Consider the following 14,810-nt stretch of genomic DNA (forward strand, 5'->3'; position numbering starts at 1 on the left):
TGCTGTTACAGGATCAACCAATTAAATTAGGGGAGTATTGTTTTAACCCTATTCCTTATATTGCTTGTTTTGTATTCTCTTGTATTTGTTTTATTTTTATTGATCATATTTGGTCTAAGAAATCATATGCTTCATTGGTATTAGTGCACATGGTAGTTTATGTGCGTAACAAAGTAACCCTTTAGATAAGTGTAACTGTGAACTTCGCAGTATTGTACTCTATTGAATGGCCCACTGAGTATAGAAAATAGGTTTAAGGAAAATGCTGCAACATAGCATAATATTTTAGACCCTTCACCCTTTAGAACATAAGGAGGACACGTCTAAGCTAGAAGTTTATAGTAAATATACAGAGAAATGTTTGTTCAGGGAATAGCATAATTATAGTTTATGAAAGCAAATGTATTTTTCCCTTTTATTAATTAGTATGGTATCTGCAAAGTGAATTTGGTCATTCCTGATGTTTGTCAAAGAGAGTAATTCTTACCATAAAGATGTGTTTACCTTTAAAAGAGCTTGTAGTTTTAAATGATGTTCTGTTTGTATGCTTTCCTCATATAGGAGTGTGAGAGAATTTAGGTTGGAGAATTATAAGCATTATAGATAGCAGCCATCCAGAATAAAGCAACACAAGGTTCTTTTATTTTTTAGAAGTTCAAAGTGATATTGTAAAGAAATTCATTTATTTTCATTGACTGTTTTCTTTTTTCCATTCTTACAACAGGGCAGGCCTTAGCATAAGTTTGAGCATAAACATTCAGGCCCTTGATGAAGTCTGACAGGTTTTCACTTGCGTAGTATTCATGAAGTATCATTTAAAAGTGTATAAAGAAGTTGTAAATTATTCTCTGAGAAATGTCAATGTATTTAGTTTGTATTATATATCAACAATGTTTTGTTTGATTTTAAATGACATAGGATGAAAGTGACGTTTTATTTGGACATAATTGTGATTGTATTGCGGTGTGTACTCATCCTGTACTGTTTCTGTTTGCTTCCTAGACTCCCTGTGACTCGAGTGTCTGCTTGCCATGGGTATCCACTGGTTGCCTTGTCTACCCCATGAACAAACCATCAGATTTCCAGTATCTCCCTGCGGAAGAACCGTGGATGCACCCCTACTGCAAATGAACTGTTGGAGAACTGTATTATAGCAAAGTGTCAAGGTGCAGCGCTCTCAAATGGACAAAGACTGTTCTTAAAGTGATCAGAGGCCACCTAGAGACAGTTGTGCTGTTGCTATGTCATGCTTTACTGTGGAAAAGGAACTGTTGGACATATTGGGGGGTGCTAGCAATGCAGGTGGAGAGATAGAAGATGCAGCGTTGTTTGGGGGTAGATGGGGGGCTGGTTGGGTTTCTGTACTGGTAGACCGGTAGTTTTGGGAGGGCTGGAGGATAGATGGAAGGTATTGGAGGGACTGTACCTATATGCAGTGACAATTAGCCTATAAAAGTATATCACGACATGCAAATATTTTTCTCTTTAGTATTCTTATAGAGTTCTGTTACCATAATATAAGGCTTTACTAATTTTCTATGCCTGTCTATTTTTATGTTATTCTGTTAGAATAAAAGGATGGTATGTTAGGGGTAATATGAACCTGATGGCAGCCATCTTGTTCTTCGCAGCCATCTTGTTCCTCACAGCCATTTTGTAATGAATAGACTTTATTATACTGGGGTATTATGCAGTGAGAATTATATGCATGTTATGAGTTTCTTTAGCTATTCGGCCTTGCCAATGTACCCTGGCCTAATGCCTAGAAGTAAGATAGAATAAGATAATGTAAACAAGAGGCTTTAGACACTCGGTTGTCTCTGCAGATGGTAGTTTGTTATGACTCTGTAAATATTGTTATGAGAAACTCATGTTCCAGTTTTTCCTTGTAAATTGCTCTGTATAACTGTGTAAGATGACGCGGTCCTAACGTGTCATCCCCTTAACCCTGTATGTCACTATAAGAAAGGCTTGCACTGTGCAATAAACAGAATTGGCTTTCGATCATAATGCTGCGTGGTCTGAGTCATTCTAAGGGGCCCTTATCAGGTAATCTACATATGCCTCAGGTGGTACACTAGGCCCCAGGCTTTGGCCTGCACTGACACTTACCCCCTGAAGGGGACACCTAACAGGTATAGACCTTTATTTTCCCATTTTCCCTGCAATTGTGAACTTATTATTGACTTGATGGGTATTAAGGGTGTAGCTTGAGATCGATTATTAATAATTGTATGAGTTCTGGTCAATTTGTCCCATAAAATTATAGTGTGATGTATTGCTACATATTGCCTTAGGGATTGGGGTCTGTCTTGTTTGTCTGCCCATAGTAGTCTGTCTAGTCTGCCTACCTCCATGATATCAGTTTCTAGTTGAACCCATTGTGGAGTCTTTGTCGTTTTATGCCATTGGATGGTTTGGGCCATTCTAGCTGCATAATAATAAGATCTTAGGTCTGGAAGCCCCACTCCTCCCCCTGATTTATGTCTGGTCAGAGTGTCCTTATTAATTCTTGCCCTTTTCCCTTGCCATATAAATTTGAGGATTTCCGTCTGCATTGTTAGTAACTCTGATATCGGCATGTTTATTTGGAGAGAGCGAAATAAATAGAGGATTTTAGGTAGTATCGTCATTTTGATGGACATAATCCTTCCATATAATGACAGTTTATGTTTAGCCCACTTGGTCAACAATGTCTTAACCTGATTAAATATAACTTTATAATTTTCTCTGTAAAGAGTGTGCATATTTCTTGTAAGGTAAATACCTAAATATTTGATGGATGTTTTTGCCCAGGAGAAGGCAAAGTTGATCTCAAGAAGTTTTTTCGTGTGATTAGGTAGGTGGATATCTAGGGCCTCACATTTACTCTCGTTCACCTTATACCCTGATAGTAGGACAAATTTACCTATCTCTGAGTATATTACTGGGAGGGAAAGCAATGGTTTAGTGACTGCGAGGATGATGTAATCCGCAAATAGTGATATTTTATATTCGTTTCCACCTAGCTTAATTCCTGATATGTTGGGGTTGTCCCTAATTCTCTGGGCTAATGGTTCAATACACAGTGCGAATAATAATGGAGACAGCGGGCAGCCCTGTCTAGTCCCATTTCTGATTGCCATTTGTTTCGATTGATATCCCGACAGTCTTATAAACGCATCTGGGGTAGAATACAACTTTTTTAACCCAGTGTAAAATGGACCCCTTATTCCTACCTTATTAAGGACTGCTAGCATATACTCCCAATTGATTCTGTCGAATGCCTTCTCCGCATCCAGGGTAAGGAACAGAGAAGGCATTCCTTTATTTGATGCCAGATTTATCAAGTCTATAATCTTTCTTACATTATCTGAACCCTCTATTTGAGCTATAAATCCTACCTGGTCAGTATTTATTAAGTTTTTGATGGGGATAGCCAAACGGTTTGCCAAAATTTTGGTGAATAGCTTAAGGTCCTGATTTATCAGCGAAATTGGCCTATAGTTTTGACAATATTGTTTACATTTCCCCGGTTTTGGAATAACTGTCACCCTCGCAGTCAACAAATCTTGTGGTATATCTATGCCTTGCATAATATTATTAAAAATAATTACTAGATGTGGTACCACAGATTTTTGAAGGTCCTTATAGAAGGAGCCTGGGAACCCGTCCGGGCCTGGGGCTTTATTTCTCTTTAATCCTTTAATAGCTAGGTGTACCTCCTGTAATGTGATAGGCGCATTAAGCAAATCAAGATCTTCTTGGGGGATTTTTTTTAATGTGCTACTCTCCAGGAAATTATCTAATTCTTTTCGTTTATCTACACCGAGTTTAGGTTGTGGCAAATTATAAAGTAAACTGTAATAATTGGCAAATTCATTAGCTATCTGTCGAGGGTCATTGGTCACTGATCCATTTGCTAACTGTATTTGTGGAATGGTGGAAGCTCTGGTCATATCTTTCAATTTATTTGCTAATAATTTGTCAGGCTTATTTCCGTATGTATAGTATCTCATATCAATTGCTTTGAATGAGGAAATCGCCTCTTTGTCAAGTAGCAGATTTAGTTCCTCACTTTTCTTTTTTAATACTTTAGATGGGCCTTCCTTGGGATTTCTCAGTGCCTGTTCTCGAATTGTGGAGATCTCCTTCCTCAATTGTTCTATTGTGTAATTATATTGTTTTTTAAGTTTTGGAAGATTCAGCTATAATCAAGCCCCTAATGGAGGCCTTCAGAGCACTCCATATTATATTTGGATTGGATGTAGAGCCCTCATTTATTTTCATGAATTTGTTGATATGTTGCTCAATTTGGTGTTTAAAAACTTCATTTTGGAATACTTTGGGATGCAAGGTCCAGGACCTCACTCTACCTGGGTTTAACACTCCTAAATCTATTCTCATCTTGTCATGATCTGACCATACACAGCTACTAATAGTAGCCTGCGTAACTAGGGGTAGTATGATTTGACTTATTAATATCAAGTCGATTCTAGAGCGTGTGCCATGTACTGATGAGTAATAGGTGTACTCTTGGGCCCCTCTATTTACTGCTCTCCAGCTGTCTAATAAATTGTGGTCTAGTAGTAAATCCCTTAAAATTTGCTGATCTGGGGTCTGTCTTCTGTGCTTTTGAGAGTCCGTTGATGTCCTGTCTAATTTATCATCTAGAGTCATATTAAAGTCGCCCCCCATGATTATTTTATATCTCTTCCAGGATAACAATAGCTTGCTTACTTTGGTAAAAAATGGCCCTTGGTGGTCATTAGGGGCATAAATGTTCACTAACAGGATTGGTGTATTATGTATCAAACCCCGCACTATGAGGTATCTCCCTTCCCTATCAGAGATTATTTCCTCCTCTTTAAAATTAAGGGAGGCATGTAAGAGTATGGAAACACCAAATTTCTTCTTATTATTGATATCATGATATTTAGTGGGGAAGAGTTTATCCCAATACTTAGGTGTCGTGGTGGAGGTAAAGTGAGTTTCCTGTATCATCACTATGTTAGCTTTTTGGGCCTTATACTCTAGAATGGCTTTCTTCCTCTTTATATTGGAATTAAGGCCTCTGGCATTATGTGAAATTACTCTAACCTGCATTTTTGATTTTTATTTCTAAGCTTAATAGTATTTGGGAAGCCTTTATACCTGTAGTCTAATTGGGCTAAAGATGTGGAATCTTTGCATGATGTGAGGATACCTTCATATTTGGAGTCTATTAATAACCCTATTTTTCGTGACTGTAGTAGCTTAACTTTTAGAACCAAACAATAAAATATACAACAATTAAATATAACATTCAAACAAGGTGCCTTAAACTGCACCTGGGTAATTTTTGACCTTTTGGTCAGTATTCAACTCTGGAGTAATCTTCTTATACATTTCTTACTTTCTATCATCTGACATTATATTGAGGGAGAAAATATAGCAGCAAAAAGGAGAACAATAGTAGATATAGACAAATAATAAATAAAGAAAAAACAGTGGATAGAGACTATTTAGTTTACCATTACAACTCATGGACTCATGTCTCTTTCACAAATACCTTACAATCAGTCCAGCAGTGGGAGGTAAAGTTCCTATTATTCTGATCCTTATCACCTTGGCTTGGAAGGATACCTTCCTCATGGAACAGGAGGATTCTCTTCGTTGTTGGAGTTCTGATCTTCACTGGAGGATGTAGCTGGTTTTTATTTTTTTGCATTAATTTTTTTAGCAACTACAGACCACTCTCTCTGAGGTATTCTTCTCACTGTCTGCTGTGTGGCCTGCTTCGTAGGTTCTTCCACCATTATTTCCAACTTGTTCAGTATTATCTGTCCTTCTTCCAGAGATGAGCAAGAATATAGGGTATTCTGGTGGGTAAAGATCAGCTTGAAGGGAAAGTTCCACCGGTACCTTAATTTCTCCCTGTTAAGCGCCTCCACAATCGGCTTCATTTCACGCCTCTTTCTCAATGTTATGGGGGATAAGTCAGTATATATTTGGATAACATGACCTTCATATGTGATCATTTTAGCTTGTCTTGCCGCTTGTAAGATCATTTCCTTGACATGATAGTAATGTAGCTTAATTATAATGTCTCTGGCTTTGGATTGGGAGGGTCTGGTGAGGGCTCTGTGGATTCTATCAAATAGTAACATATTGATTTCTGTATCTGGAATAAATTGGTGAAATATCTCCGTGACATCCGCTTGGAGATTTTTGTAATCTTCTGTGAGATTTCTGATTCTCAAATTTGATCTTCTAGATCTGTTTTCTAGGTCTTCCACCTGTTCTTCAAGTTTTTTAATATATATAGCATGATCTAGCAGGGTGTGTTGAATTTGGGGGATTTCTTCTGTGATATCATCAATCTTGTTCTCTAGCTCTGTTGTCCTTCCTCCAATTTCTCTTATGTCCTTCTTGAGGTCATATATTGCTGTTTTCAATTCTTCATGGAAGAAGGCTTTAATCTGAGTTAACAGTTCGTTGTTTGGGATATCCTTTCCCACTTGGTTATCTTCCTCTGTTGGTTCTGCCTCAGGGGGTAGCTTTGTTGGAGAAGCTGCTTTATCTATGAGTTTAAGTTTAAGTTGCGACTTGGATAAGCAGTCCTTTACTGTTTGGTTCCTGCTCTTCATCTTGAAGAATGTCCCCCTTCAGCAGATATGTTTCAAAATTCGTCAGAGAAGCAGATGAATTGAAAACGTTACACCTGTATTCTCCTTTGCTCACCCTACTTCCCTTTCCTCTTCCAACAGCTTTATAAAAACATTAGTTTGCTGCTAGTTGGCATTATGTCAGCTAGTATCCTCAATGTCTCTTTAAGATCACTCCAGGTTGAATTTTTATATGTTTAGCCAAACATTGCAAGCTTTAAATATCTCTCCAGAGTGTTGTTAATATTTCTTAGTGTCTCAGGGTCTGCCGTTCTAATGTCTACATGACAGCATTAACCACAGAAAGTCTCGCTAGAAGTGTCCCAATCTCGCCTTGTTGAGGTGCAGAATCAGGCTAGTAAGAGGTGAGATGTTATCTGCTGTGGCTTTATTAGAACTACTTAGGTTGAGAACCCTGAACTTGATGTTAGTGACTTCTCATGCTCTCTGCCTATTTAGGCATACAGTTAATTAGTCTGCAGCTTTTGATTGCTTTCTGCTTTATAATCCTCCCCCAGTGTCTCTCCCCTACATTGCAGGGATGCTCCGGTTATAATATAAACTCATTCTCTAGGCAAGGTTTAATGATAAAATGATATAGTGAGTAGGTGTACAGTACAATCTTAATAATTATAACCCAATGTTAAATCTCAGCGCTCCCTGTAATAGTTTATCTCCTTTGCTTGACTGTGCACAGAAGATTTTTTCTAGAAATAGAAGATTTAATTTTTCTAGTTTTTAGATTAAAACATCCGTTTTATACTACCTATTTTGTGTGTGTGGGACAATCTGTCTTTAAAATCTATAATAACATTGAAATGGTTAGAATGGTTAAAATATTCATACGTATTGTTCTAAATAAAAATTACAATATTATATATATATTTAATTTAACCAACAATGCCCATAAAAAATGTCCAGATAGTATGTGCTATTATGTTGAACCTTGAAAGAATATTGAAGCTCCTTTCAGATTTCCTGCACCTGATCGGTTGCTGCTTAGTGTGTAAACCGGATGTCTTTCGTCCGACAAGGGTATAATAACTGAAATGAGATAAAAGACACACAGCGCCCACCGAATCAAGGTAGCTTTTTAAACAATTTATTATGCGCAAGAAATAAAATATATACACTTACAAGATTGTAGTGTTATAGATGCCTTTAAAAGATTATGTTGTCAGCAAGAGTCCGTCCATCCACAACCAGCTGATAAGCTTAGAGTTCCGTATTCAAGGGCTGCTCACACAGTCTTGCCGCCTCAGCTGTTCTCCCACAACAGCGTGTGATGTTCTACATAGAGAGCGGCTTGTATACTTCCACTTAGCTTAACGCTGGGATAACGTGCTTCAGGACACTTCAATGCTTTGTCCTATTTAACCCAACGCGTTTCTTTTGCAAGCGTGCAAACTTCCTCAGGGGCATTTCTCTCTCCTTTGCTTGACTGTCATTTCACAATCTTAATAATGCTAGTGCATCTAAGATGGCAACTTTTCCCGCCACTCACCCTTATGTTGCTGATCTCTGTAGCAGATTTCAAAGCATATATGTAGTTTCCAGAAGATATTGTCACCTTCTTTTTTGCCTGATCTCCTCAGCCCTCACCTCCAGGCAATGACTCCTGAGGCCTCCTCCACCTCCTCAATTATTATACCTTCCGGTAAGCTGCTCCACTTTAAATGCTTATTTTCGGTCTGATATAGCCAGTCCTTGGGTCTACTTAGTATAAGCTGGCCGGTCAGATGGTAGGGATTTGAATTATATTGATTTCGGCCCCTTGCTGCACTTTATCCAGCCCGGGGTAGGCCACATCCACGGCCTTTCCTAGTTTCGGCCTGGTACTGGAACCCGGATCTCTCGAAAATGGCTCCAAAAGCTCCGGAATTTGCACTGCTGCCTCCTAGTAGTGTCCAGAGGCACACAGGACTTAAAGTATAAAGTTAGCAGTGCCAAAACAGCTTTAAAAATACTCGATTTTGTGATCTCTGTCTGGAGCTCCAGCTAAAAGCTTCCTCTCAGTTTGCTGGCTAGCTCCGCCCCCGTGTATGTTTTATTTTTAATGTGGTGTGTGTTTTACGGTGAGGGGGTGTACAGATTAGGGATTTATATGTGAGTTCTACTCTCTCTCTTCCCTCAGACTCCCCGAGGTGCCTGCTTCCATTCTTCCAACATTGTTTTGTGTATCTCAACTAAATCGGATTTTAGATAATAATATCTCTCCATTTGTAGGAGCAAATCTACATGGGTTGACCATTGCCCTATTGTGGGAGTGTTTGTGGATTTCCAATGTCTGGGAATTAAAACTTTAATGCTATTTAACATTAAGATCATTAATGCTTTTTTTGCTTTGTCTTTTATTTTGGGGAGGCCTTTAAATAGAAGAGTTTCTGGTCTATTAGGAACAAGTGACCCAACGATTGTACTTATTCTAGCCGTCGCTTCATTTAGTAAATTGTGCATTCTCTGGCAGCCCCACCATATGTGTAACGTTGTGCCTCTTTCCCTGCAACCCCTCCAACATCTGCCCGCGGTTTTGGGATAGATCTTTTGTAGTCTGTGAGGTGTTAGGCACCAGCGTGTTAGAAATTTAAGGTTAGTTTCCAGAATCCTGGAGGATATGGAGGAGGACTTTGTTGTTTTAAAGACCTCGGACCATTCTTGATTTGTCATATCTATGCCGAGTTCCCTATGCCAGGCGCTAGTATCGCTCGGTAGAGAATTTGTATCTGGAGTTAGTAAAATCTTGTCGATTAGTGAGATGGAGTGTGACGGTGTGTGCTGCATGAGGCACAATTTTTCAAAAGCTGTTAGTTGTCTGGCTTTACTGATTTTTGTGCGTATGGGTTTCATAAAAGTGTTTCAGCTGTGCATATGTGAACCAATTAGGCAAGAGTCCAGGGTCCGAGTCAGCAATTTCCTTGTATGTTTTTAGTCTATTATCTTTTACAAGAAATTGGAATGTTTCTTTACCAATGTGAGTTGGTTTATCTGGGTTTATTGTGGCATTGGGTATAGGTATTGCCGGATTGTGTATGAAAGGGGTCAGCGGGGATACCATCGTTGAAATGTTGCTGGTTGTGTTAATTACTGAATCCCAAACTGAAAAGAATTCACTCAGAATGGGGTATTTAGCTATTTGTTTTTGTCTATGTTTTGTGTGTAGCGACGCTATTGTATCCATGTTTTCCCTATGCAATATTTATCTATCTATTTGTGTCCATTTTTTATTTTCGTTGTTTATACTCCAATCTAGTCTGTTTTTGGATATGTCAGGTACTCCTAGTCCTCCCTGTTCTTTTGAGAGATATGGGGGGTGTTGTATACATGGTCTGATATCTTTCCATATGTAATTGTTTAAGTTGTTTTGTGATTTATGGATGTATGTGTGGGCTACTGGTATCGGTAATGTCTGAAGGATGTATAAAATTCTAGGGAGGATATTCATTTTGATTACATTTATTCTGCCCAGCCATGAAATAGTTTTGTTTTTCAAATTTGATAATTCTCTGGTGATGGATTGCATTAGTAAATTGTAGTTCGATACAAATAGTGTATTTGGGTTTCATCCCTGTAATTGTTTTTTATATACCACCTATGTTTATAGCGCTGTGGAACCAGTTGGCGCTCTACAAATACCTGATAATAATAATAATCCCCGGATATTTCATCTTATTACTTTGTATGCGTAGGGGGCTGTCCAATACAGCTTGTATGAAGTAAGTTAAGCTGAAAATGTAAAACTATACCATAATCTGCAATGACCTTCAAAGCCCTAGGAAGTTATGTATGTAAATTTGTGAGTGTTAATAGGACATTATCATCGTACATGGCAAGTTTATATTCGGTGCCTCCTATTTTGATTCCAGATATGTATTTGTCTTTCTTAATTTTATGGGCTAATGCTTCTATGGAAATTGCAAATATGATAGGTTACAGTAGGCACCCTTGTCTTGTGCCATTTGTTATGTGGAATTTGTCTGATAGTAACCCGTTTACCTTAATTTTTGGTAATGGGGCGCAGCATAATGTGAAAATGAGATTGATGAATTTCTCTCTTAAATTCATGTGGGACAGTGTGGTACGTAAGAATGGCCAGCTCACTCTATCAAAGATTTTACTATCCGAGTTTAGTAGAGATATCGGTCGGAAATTTTCAGGCCGGTCTGGGTTTCTCCCTGGTTTTGGTAATACGGATATATGGGCTTCTAACATGTTAGAAGGGAATCCTCCCTTGTCTAGTAATGTATTGAACAATTGTGAGAGATGTGGTAGGAGTTGTGACTTGAATGTTTTATAATACTTTATGCTAAAGACATCAGGCCCCAGACTTTTGCCACTCGGCATGCTTTTGATAGCCAGAGATATTTAGTCAGTGGTTATCAGTGATTCAAGGTAGTCTATATTCTCTCTAGACAATTTAGCCATATCAATGTTTGAGAAGTAGTCATTTATATGTTCTGTTGTTGGGTTGTGTTTCTGTTCACTGAGCTGAGGAGTTGAATCAATTTTGATATTGTATAGAGAAGAGAAGTAAGTTTTGAATGTGTTTTCTATGGCTTTACTATCTTTGTGTTTATGTCCCTGAGAGTCTGTGAGTTCTAGCACCTGGGATTTTAATTGTTTGAGTTTTAATGCCCTGGCTAAGAGGGCACCAGGTTTATCTCCTTGTTCATAATAGTGTTGTTTCAAGTGTAGTGTTTTGATTTGTAGTTGCTTAATTAGGAGTGCATTTAGCACTTTGCGGGCCTGTGCTAATGCATTAGCAATGTCGGTTGAAGAGGGCCTTTTTATGCTGTTTTTCCCAGTACGAGATCTGTGATAGAAGCAAGTTTAAATGTTGTCTGTGGTGTTTTTTTTGTTTGGCTTCTATCTGCATACGTTCACCTCTCATGACGCATTTGTGTGTTTCCGATATAGTGGAGGGGGCATGTAGTTCCGATGAGTTATTGGCAAAGAATTTCACAAGTGTTTTTTCTAAATTAAATTTGGTTGAGGCTGTCTTTTAAAAGTTGTTTGTCTAACCTCCATATGTATGGCGTAAGGGGCATATTTGGCCATTGGAATTTGCACAACACAGGGGAGTGGTCTGACCATGTTTGTGGGAGGATGTCTGTCCTAGTAACCAGTGATAGTCCCAAACAGTAACCAGTGATAGTCCCAAAGAGTCTGGTTTATTCTCCAGATGTCGTGTAAATGTAGTTGAGGTTAATTGTGATTGTACTGATTTTATTGTTTTCTTAGAATGTGAGGATTGTCTATTGGAGGGGTCTATTGTAGGATCTAATGGCAGATTAAGTTAATCTTTTTTAGCTAGAGAGGTGGCTATGTTTTGCATTAAATACAGGAGTTTCGGTAGTATAATCATTTTAATTAAATTATCTTCTGCAGTCAAATATAGGGGTAAACGTGCCCAGTTAGTCATATTCTGATTAAGTTTTATGAACAAGGGACGGTAGTTTCTTTTGTACCATATGGGATTAGTCGAAATAATGATCCCTAAGTATGTAATCTGTTCAGGTACAATTTTAAAGTGGGGGGAAAGATTTATCTAAAGGAGGCTTATTAATCCAAAGAATTTCAGATTTGGTAGTGTTTACTTGATATCCGAAGAAAGGAACCAAACTCCTGAACAAGTTTCAGAATATAGGAGATTTCTATGTGTGTATCCTTAAGAAATAGTAAATCGCAGGGCAGGATTGGGACCAAAAAGAGGCCCGGGAATTTTAGGGCAAAGAGCCCCCCCCCCCCCCCCCCACACACACACGGCAAGTATAATGCCTGTTTAAGTGAGAAAAACATTTAAAATTCCCAACACTTACACAAGCTCACTATAAGTCACTCACATACACTGATATATTCTGAATCATGTGAGTGACTTAAAGTGAGGTTGTGCACTGTTACTGTTTGGGTAAAAAAAATATTGCAATGCTGCTAGCCTCACATGGATGATTCAGAATATATCAGACAATAAGTCACTCACATACACTGATATATTTTGAATCATGTTAGTGACTTAAAGTGAAAGTAACTCCTAGCATTTTACAAACGCTAGGATTGACTTTTGAAACAAATAAAGGGGACTTTCATTCATGAAGTATAAGATACTTCATGTAGAAAGCTCCTTTATTTGTTTTAACCGCAGCCCACAGATAAAAAAAAAAAATTGCTAAGAGGTGACATTTTCACCTCTTAGCCAATAGTCGTGCAGTAAATCTGGCTTGGCGCCCATGGGAGCCGGATTTACCGCACGGCTATTGGCTAGAATCTTATACTTCATGAATGAAAGTCCCCTTTATTTGTTTCAAAAGTCAATCCTAGAGTTTGTAAAATGATAGGATTTACTTTCACTTTAAAGTGAGGCTGTGCACTGTTTGGTTAAACAATTATGGCAATGCTGCTGGTTTAGTAATCCCTAATCAGATTATCAGAAATATATGACTTAAGGTACTCACATGAATGATTCAGAATATATCATTGTATGTGAGTCACTCAAATCACACAATTTTGATAATCTGATTAGGGATTAGAGAGCTAGCATTGCAATATTGTTTTAAACCACAACAGTAACAGTGCACAACCTCACCTTCTATCTGTAGTGTAGACAAAACTCTTAACTAATTTACATTCCATTATCTATTTGTAAACTTTATCAATTGGTAGTAACAACTAAAACTTCCAATAAAGTGACAGGAAACCCCAAAATTATTTTTCATTTGCATAGTCCTCATATAAGTGTAACATATTTTGCATTCCTTATACAGTATGGCCCCTATTTAAGAAAGGTCTGAAGACTTGCCAGAAACACGGGCCACAAGCTCCCTACGGAGCTTGTTAAATGGGCCTCTATGTATGAAACCGTATGCTTACTACCTAGATAAATGTTTTACATTTAATATATTATATTTGCATTTTTCTTACTTAAAACATCATAAACTGGTTTTCAATTTCAAATGCTATAGTAAATGTCTTTGCTGGCAAAGTGTAAATCTTGCTAATAAAAGTGCACTTATTTCTTTGCATACATGACTGCTAATGTATTTTGCGGTCTTCCAGTGACAGTCGTGTATCTATCTAAATTTCAGTTTGCATTAAAATTATATAGCAAACATTAACACACAACACAGGATATTTTCCATAGCACTCGATTATGTTTATACAGCCAAAAGGGAAAATAAAAATGATGTAAAACGTTAATCATCAAGTACAATTTGTAGAAAACATTCTGTGTTTTACAATGTTTAAAAGCAACACTCTGAGCATTTGTTAGTGGAAAGGTGGTATAGACAACAAATGCAAAGTACAATTACCCATAGGCCATTTCACATGGCTTTATTTTCTGTTGCTCTGTAGGCTAACTTATCATTTTCAGTGTGTGTTTCTATGGTCCTTTAACTTTTTGAATAAAGTGGATCACTTTTAACTGATGGCCAGTTGCGGCTTGTTTTCATTTTCTGCTTGCTTTGCCTTTGCGGTTTGTCCGCCACTTACTGCCGGCACGTTGCAGCCCCCAGGACTCAGACTCAGAATGTTTTCCCATGTTCTAACCTCTGCCACACTGTCACTACGGCTTTTAATCTCCGGATCTGCGTGGGCCGCGGCACACTTTAAAAGAACATCGGTAGGATTTTTCAAGAGAGCGAGACGTGAGCCAATGAGTAGAGAGCAAGAATTTGCCCGGTATGCCTTATGGTCAGTCAGGGCCTGGTAAATCGTCCGCGTATAATAAGAGTTCGAGTTTCTTACCCATGAGGGGGGTTCTTTGTAATTCTTGCCTGAGCAGTATTGTGAGAGGTTCGATAGCTAGACTGAATAGTAAAGGAGAAATCGGACATCCTTGTACTGTACCTTTCGACGTACTAAAAGTATTGGTTAGGGAGCCATTCATCAGAATCGAGGAAGATGCTTTAGTATAAATTAGTTTAATACAATTTAAAAACTGTTTTTTAAACCCATACTGACTTAAAGTAAAGAATAGATGGTCCCAAGTAATTGAATCAAATGCTTTCTGAGCGTCTATTGAGAGAATAGCTAGGTCATGCAAAATTTTCAATTTTTTCCGATCATCAAGATTCCAATAAGAGCCTAAAAGTAGAAAGATTTTACGGATATTAGCAGAGGGATTTCTATGTGTCATGAAGCCAACCTGATTTTTTTTATTATTATTATACTTTATTTATGAAGCACCAT

Source organism: Bombina bombina, chromosome 2 (assembly GCF_027579735.1).
Source record: "Bombina bombina isolate aBomBom1 chromosome 2, aBomBom1.pri, whole genome shotgun sequence".
Lineage (NCBI taxonomy): Eukaryota > Metazoa > Chordata > Amphibia > Anura > Bombinatoridae > Bombina > Bombina bombina.